The following is a 6837-nucleotide window of genomic DNA, read 5'->3' as shown; positions in this document are numbered from 1 at the left end:
AAAACAGAATTTACCCAGAAAAGGTTACGAAACAGTAAGTCTTTCAGGATGCCAAGCAACTAGAGTATTTCAATCAAGAGCAGCAATTAATTTTGAAACTGAGTATTCCTTGAGACAGCTCCCTTTTTATATAGAACACCTTTTTGGTAACTGTGGGTGAAAATCTGCCCTGCCCAGCAGCAAAGAGAAGGCAGTAATTAAAGATAAAAAATAAGCAAACAATAACAAACAAAAAGGCGGAACAGAAGAATATTAGATTCGAATTGCAAGTTACGATTTTCCGTACTGCTTACGAGAAGATAAAGACATCCACTGTTATCAGAAAAAATGCTTGGTAGGCATAGCTAAAGGAGAATAAAAACTTGAAATATGTCATGGATAAAATAAATCCTAAAAAGTCACAAACAAATGATGATGGGTAAAATGATTAATAAGGATGCAGAGATTTTCAGTGAACATTTTTTCATTTGTTTTGAAAGCAGAATGAAATACTAGCATAATATCAGGATAACTGACTACTTTTTCATCCACTGGTAAGTGAGCCAATGCAGAATATCATATCGAAGGCAGAAATCACAGGCTTTCAGAGCTCACGCTCAAGAGATGGTGAGAAGAATTTTGCTCCACTAATTATAATTAGTAATAAATCATATAATGGTAGAAAAATTCAAAGAGACTGTAGAAGTGCTAACATTGCACTCATGTTTAAGAAATGCATCAAGATAATCTCAAAATTGCATCAGACCACAAACATTATGAGGCTGCTGCTGCTAATACGACGAATTTATTTCCAGGCTGCATCAACAGAACTGTTGTAAGCTGAATTCTGAGCTTGAGTAGAGTGTGGACAAAATAGACTATGGACAAAATAATGTAATGAAGACAAAGACAGACTGGAGAGAGTACAAGGAAAAGGAATAAAAATGCAAAGAAGTTTAGAAATCCTACGAAGACAGGTTGAAAGAACTGGACCTGTTCCTCAAAATGAGAAAAAATGTAGTGGCAAATGTCTGAGCTAAGCATCTAGACTCTATTGATAGTCAGTGAAGAGATGTAGGCACCTCCCGGATGAGATTCATCTCTTTCAGATGTCTATGTTAGAGCGAGATGAATGACATCGTAGAAGCACTCATTTCTCTCCATGGTCTATTAAGGGACCCAAGAGAGACTAGTTTGAGTGTAGGTGGCTACTGCAAGGTGAACCTGCCTTCCTCCTCTCAATGCAATGGTTATGTTTTGATATGTTTTCAAAAGGTAAACAGTCTGTTACAAATATGACTGTGATTATTAGCCCTCTGTTTCACCATGCTGATGTAAGAAATCATTAGTTTAAATTTGCAGTTGAGAAGACAGATGATGTATTAAGAAATATATTCTGTAAAGATAGTTTAGCAAAGAAACAGGGGACCTTTGGACTGTGGAATACCCTTCACTGCACATTTCTAAAGAATTATGTTTAAACTTGCCTCAAACCAGAAGATAGAGAAAATGACTTCCTGATCCTTTTTACCCCTTCAAGTCTATAGACCTGTTATCTATCATTAAGCTTCATTAATTAAAGGAAAACCCTGGTGTGGTTTTCACCCATACCATGTTTATTTGGCCAATCCCAAACAATTCCTGGTCATGACTCAGGGGTTGGCCCAGGCCACGGACACTTACCAATAGGAAATTAGATTCAGCTGTCCTTTTCTGGAGGCTAAGAGAGTTTAATAGTATGGATGTGCCTAGACATACTAGTTGGCCTCCAGGCTAAAAACAGGCTCTGCTGCTGTTTATTTGCATTGATTTACCCCAAGAGTTTGTTTGACTTAGGGAGAAAGGTGTGCTTTCCAGCAGATCTGATGCCATACCAAATTGTGTACCCTGACACCATCCCTTAAAGTCTACCTGGAAGTCAGAAGATCTATTGATATTAGGGCGACAATTCTTAAACATTTCTACTTGAGTGTCTACTTCTGGAATCATAATCTCACTTCTGTTTAAACTTCCAGGCTCACAAGCCCAGGACTAGGAATCATGGCTTTGCTTACTTCCATAACTAGGTACCCCTAGTTAAGCAGCCTGATGCTTTTTGCATCAGATAGATAGGAAAGAAACCATTGTGGTGCTAGAATCCCAGTGTAATGTGTGTCTGGATCATGGCAGTAAGGTTCATGTCTGAAGACTTTTATAGCTGAATCCAGTCATTGTTTAATACCAAGTGGAGATTTACAGTTCTAACAATCCTCTCTGCCATTAAAAGCTCTGGTAACAAACATGTAGTATAAACCCTCCACTGAAAGAGGGACTGTAATCCTCAGTATATATTCCGAGTGTTTCCCCAAGACACATGCCAAACAGCATTGTCCAGATATCTAAAATCAATTTCAACCAGCCAGCTCCCATCAGTATTCCAGTTTTGGTCTGCAATGATAGCCAAGGTGCACATGTAAGCAAAGGAGCATTAAAAGAGCTGTGAAGTTTTTATCATATGGCTGGAGCTCTGATGCTCCTGCAGGATGGGTCCTTTTCCACCATGCAGATAGTCAGAAAAGTGCCAATGCAACTCACGAAAAGATAGTGTCCTATGTTTTAGACAACATTAATGTGTAAGTTTCTCAAGGCAAAATCCTCACAGCAGAAGTGGACACCAAAGAAACTTATCACAGATGATGTCAGCATAGGTCAGCATATACAGGCTAGTCAGTACACACTGGAAAACTGGATTTCTCTCTTCAGTCTTCCCCTTTGAAAAAAGATCAGGACCTAGCATTTAAATGCATAACATGATCATAGAGATTAATTAAAATAACTCATAATATGGTGGAATTTTCACAAACCTGTCTAAGAGACTTTAGGAACTTGTTTGCTAATGCATTAGACAAAGCAGCACATGTTTTGCTTCTGATCACTGGATTGAAGGTTACGTCTACTGCAAACTTGAATCAACTTAAAAGTTACCACTGGAATATACAGATAAGCCCATATTTCATCTACAAGACTTAAGTAGTTTCAGCCCTTTTTCCTAAGTTTTTTCATCAAATGTTACATACTTAACTGGGAAAATGGTGCTGAGTACTATTCTGACCTACAAACATAAAGGAAGCAGGACAATGGGGATTTAACAGTAACATTCAACAATTCACAGCATTATGAAAGCTCATATAGCAAGCTAACAGCAAAAGAATGTTTAGTTGTTTTGAGAGAGAATACTTCCCTTTTGATGGACAAAAAAATCAGAAATGCCTTTTGGCCACCAGATAGCAGTGCTTCACTATATACGTCTCTAAACTCAGTTACAGTAATTCTCACCTCTGTAGAAAAATTCACGTAGTGGGCCCTGGTCTCTTGCTCAGACATATCTTTTACAGTCTTCATTGTAGATTTTAGTTGAAAAAACTAAAGATTTTGGAATTAAGTGTATAGATGATTTATGTGTTCAGGAGGAATCAGGACTGTTGCAGCTTTCCTGAATGGGAAGAGTTGGTTGTAGAAATACAATAGAATGTAGGCATGATAATTGTCATTTCCAATGACAGAAATTTCAAAGAAAATCTTGGACTTGAGTATTTTTAGTGCTTCTCCCTTGCTGCCAATGGATGTCCTTATTAGTATTAGTATTTCAGAAATATTTCAGAAAGGCATATTTTTGGCCTAAAAACATAAATCTAACATAGTTATATTATTTCAATAATTTATAATTTCTGCCAGATATTTCAAAATCTCTGCATTTTTCTTCATTTAAAAAGCTGTTAATAGAACAGACTATATAATATTTTTAGTAAAAAAAAGATGTCCCCATTTTTCACTGTAATTAATTAAACTGCCAGTAGTGCAATATATGGTATAATAATGATGAGCAGTTGCTTAATTAAACTGCCAGTAGTGCAATATATGGTATAATAATGATGAGCAGTTGCTTAATGCTATGTAGATTTACATCACCTTACAAGGACCTGGTGTTATCCTCCTTTTTACAGATGTAGCTTCTGACCTCGGGTAAGATACACTGGGCAAAGAGAATGCGAAAAGACCATCTGATTATTATTCCATGATTCTCAACTATCCCAGCTTTGATATTAGAGTATCTCAGATGCTGCTCTAACTTAAAACAGCCAGCCATGATCCCTAGAGGATCATGCAATAGCTGTATCAGTTCCTTTTCTCCCATACAAGATGGGAGATTCTTTAAATCTTTATAACCATGAAAACCCAACTTCTTGTAATCAGCTTTCAGCAGACAAGTTGCAAATACTCAGAGACATATGATCCTCAATTTGATGACTATTCTCATAGTTACTCTATATACTAAATATGACTATGCATCTAATGGTTAGAAACTGGATTCTGCTGTGATCAGGGATTTTTGAAAAAAAAAACAACAGAGAAATGCTACTTCTGGAATGCTTCAGACTTAATGTAGCTCTCAGAAGATCTCTCTTTCATCTTGGTATAAAATAAAGGTTGATATCTTGGGTGATACAGCTTGCAAAAAAAGCCTTTATTCCCTGAAATACAAAACAGTTAGAGCTTTGTCAGGGATTTGGAAATGATAAAGGTGGGGCTGGGTTTAGAATGATATATTTTTGCCTAATATAAGTCCCAGTCTCTGGTTCTGCAGTGTGTCCTGTGCCTCAAGACCCAGCTTGAACAATGTCCACTGGAACTACTGAACAGCAGCCTGCAGTCCTGCTCCTGAAGGCGGTGAGTAAAGTCTGCAGTGCTGAACGTGGATATTTTCTTCTCAGGCTTTGCTCTGTGGGGAAAAAAAAAAAAAAAAAAAAAAAAGATATATCCAGTTTTTGAATCCATTGATTATTCTGAGCTAAAAATAACATGGCATCTGCTTCTTTTTAAATGGAAATAACCACTTTGCCTCAATACAATCAACACATCGGTGCCAGTTTATGTACTTTATAAAGTGGGCACAAACTTGCTGTTAACCTGTCTGTTTCCCGAAATCCTCTGGCTGATTTGGTGCGGCGCGGGCAGGATCTGTTCAGCCAGCTGAGTGACGCTATACAGTATAGCTGCCATATTGGCAGTACTATCAGCTAGAACCGAAATTCCTTCCCCATGCAGAGACCACAGATGTAAGAACCTTCTGTTCCTTCTGTTACACAGGTTTCCTAGCCTTTAAGACATAACGAAATAATAAAATATTTAGATGCCCAGAGCTGCTGGATTGCAACCTGTGGTTTGGCGCCCGAGCGCTAGGCAAGGGGCTCTGAACCAGACACAGATGAAAGAGGGGATCTTAGCGCCTCAGCCCTCGGCCCGTTGCTCCCGTCATTTAGAAATACTCACGGCTCTCTTTAGCCTTCCTTTCCTCCCCGGTGATTCTTTTTTTTTTTAAATAAAAGCCTGGTGTTTTCATAAACGTTTCCCCAGAGTAAGCTGCAACTCCACCTCCCCGGCGCTGCGCCGGTGCCCACTTGCCCGCGCGCGGAACGGGCGCTTGGCAGAGACGGAACCGCCCGCCCGAAGTGCAGTACCGGGGAAGGGTGAGCGCAACGTCCGTCGGCCCGCCGGCCTCGGCGGGGACCATCGCCCCCAGCCGCCGCCGAGAGCAGCGGGGCAGAGGCCCGCGGAGCGGGGGGCGGGCACGGAGTGGGGGCGGCGGGCAGCGGAGGAGGGGGCCGCGCCGGGGGGCGGAGGAGGAGGAGGAGGAGGGGAGGGGAAGGGAAGGCGGTGGCGGGGCGGCACGGCAGCCCGCGCTGCCATAAAAAGCCCGGGCGCGGCTGGGCGGTGTATCCCGCCCGCCCGCAGCCACAGCGGCAGCAGCAGCAGCAGCAGCAGCGGCAGCAGCGGGGGCGGCAGCGGACGGGCGATGGGGACGGCGCTGGCGGCGCGGCTCGGCCTGGGGCTCCTGCTCCTGGCGCTCCTCCTACCCACCCAGGTGAGTCGCGGCGCATCCCCACTGCCGGCCGGGGGGAGACGGAGAGGGGGCGGCCGCGCCGAGACCCTCCTCGGCCTCCCCGACACGGGACGGCGCCTCGCAGCCGCGGCCGTCGCCTCGGGGGAGGGGCGGGGTGCTCCTGAGGGGCCGGTGATCGTTGGGCCAGTGACCGTTGGAGGAGGGGGGTGCGACCGTCATCCCGCGGCGCGGAGCGGAGCCCGTCGGGCGGCCGTGGGTGGCGGGCAGCGCCCCTGCCGCCTCCCCGCCGCTTCCCCCCCTGCGGCGGTGGGGCGAGGGAGACGAGCCCGGGCAGCCCCGGCTGGGGAGGAGCGGCGCCGCCCGCGCGAGGAGCCGGCGGCGGCGGCGGGGGGTTCGGCCAGGAGCCCTGCGGGCGGCGAGGGAGCGCCGGGAGAGGGGAACAAGCCCCGGGGCTGGCGGTGTCCTGAGCTACCCCGATCAATAAAAACGTAAAGCTGGAGTTCGGCTTCTTTCTTTCGGTGGGATCCTCAGGGGCAGCTGCGGAGGAGCGGTGGGAGCGCTGCCGCTCGCCGCCGCAGCGTGTGGCAGAGGAGCGTTAATTCCCCCACTGAAGGGGAGCGGACCGGTTCTCTTAGTCAGCAGCACGAAGAAACAAGCTTTAGGGCAGCGAGACCCGGCCGTGAGGGGCTCGGGGCTTCCCGCCAGCTCCGAGGACCCGGGGTATGGCAGGAGGCTGACACTCGCCCCGGAGCACAGACGTCCGCCCGTGCCGCTGTGCGGGCCGTGTCACCCTGGCGCGGACGGAATGCGGTAGCGCTTGGCCTTTCTGCAAACAGCCCGGCCGCGCTGCACGCCCCATACCCGCCCGTGTGGTCCCGAGAGACCCCCTCTCGAAGAGCGTCGGTAACTCAGCGTCATAAAAATAATAAACGGCAAGGAGCTTTCCAGAAGTTGTTTTAAGCATTCTCCTTTTTTTT

At 45.5% G+C, this 6837-nt stretch overlaps 1 long non-coding RNA gene across 1 annotated transcript; it reads right to left on the bottom strand.

Moving 5' to 3' along the window:
• Positions 1-4462: 4462 nt before the first annotated feature.
• On the bottom strand, positions 4463-6214 carry LOC135327852 (uncharacterized). Its single transcript, XR_010388315.1, has 2 exons — positions 5290-6214; positions 4463-4738 (listed from the first exon to the last, which is right to left on the bottom strand). It is a non-coding gene; the product is annotated as an uncharacterized LOC135327852 (long non-coding RNA).
• Positions 6215-6837: the final 623 nt, after the last annotated feature.

Source organism: Dromaius novaehollandiae, chromosome 3 (genome assembly GCF_036370855.1).
Source record: "Dromaius novaehollandiae isolate bDroNov1 chromosome 3, bDroNov1.hap1, whole genome shotgun sequence".
Lineage (NCBI taxonomy): Eukaryota > Metazoa > Chordata > Aves > Casuariiformes > Dromaiidae > Dromaius > Dromaius novaehollandiae.
Note: the sequence above shows the minus strand (reverse complement) of the source record. Positions and strands in the feature narration are given on the sequence as shown.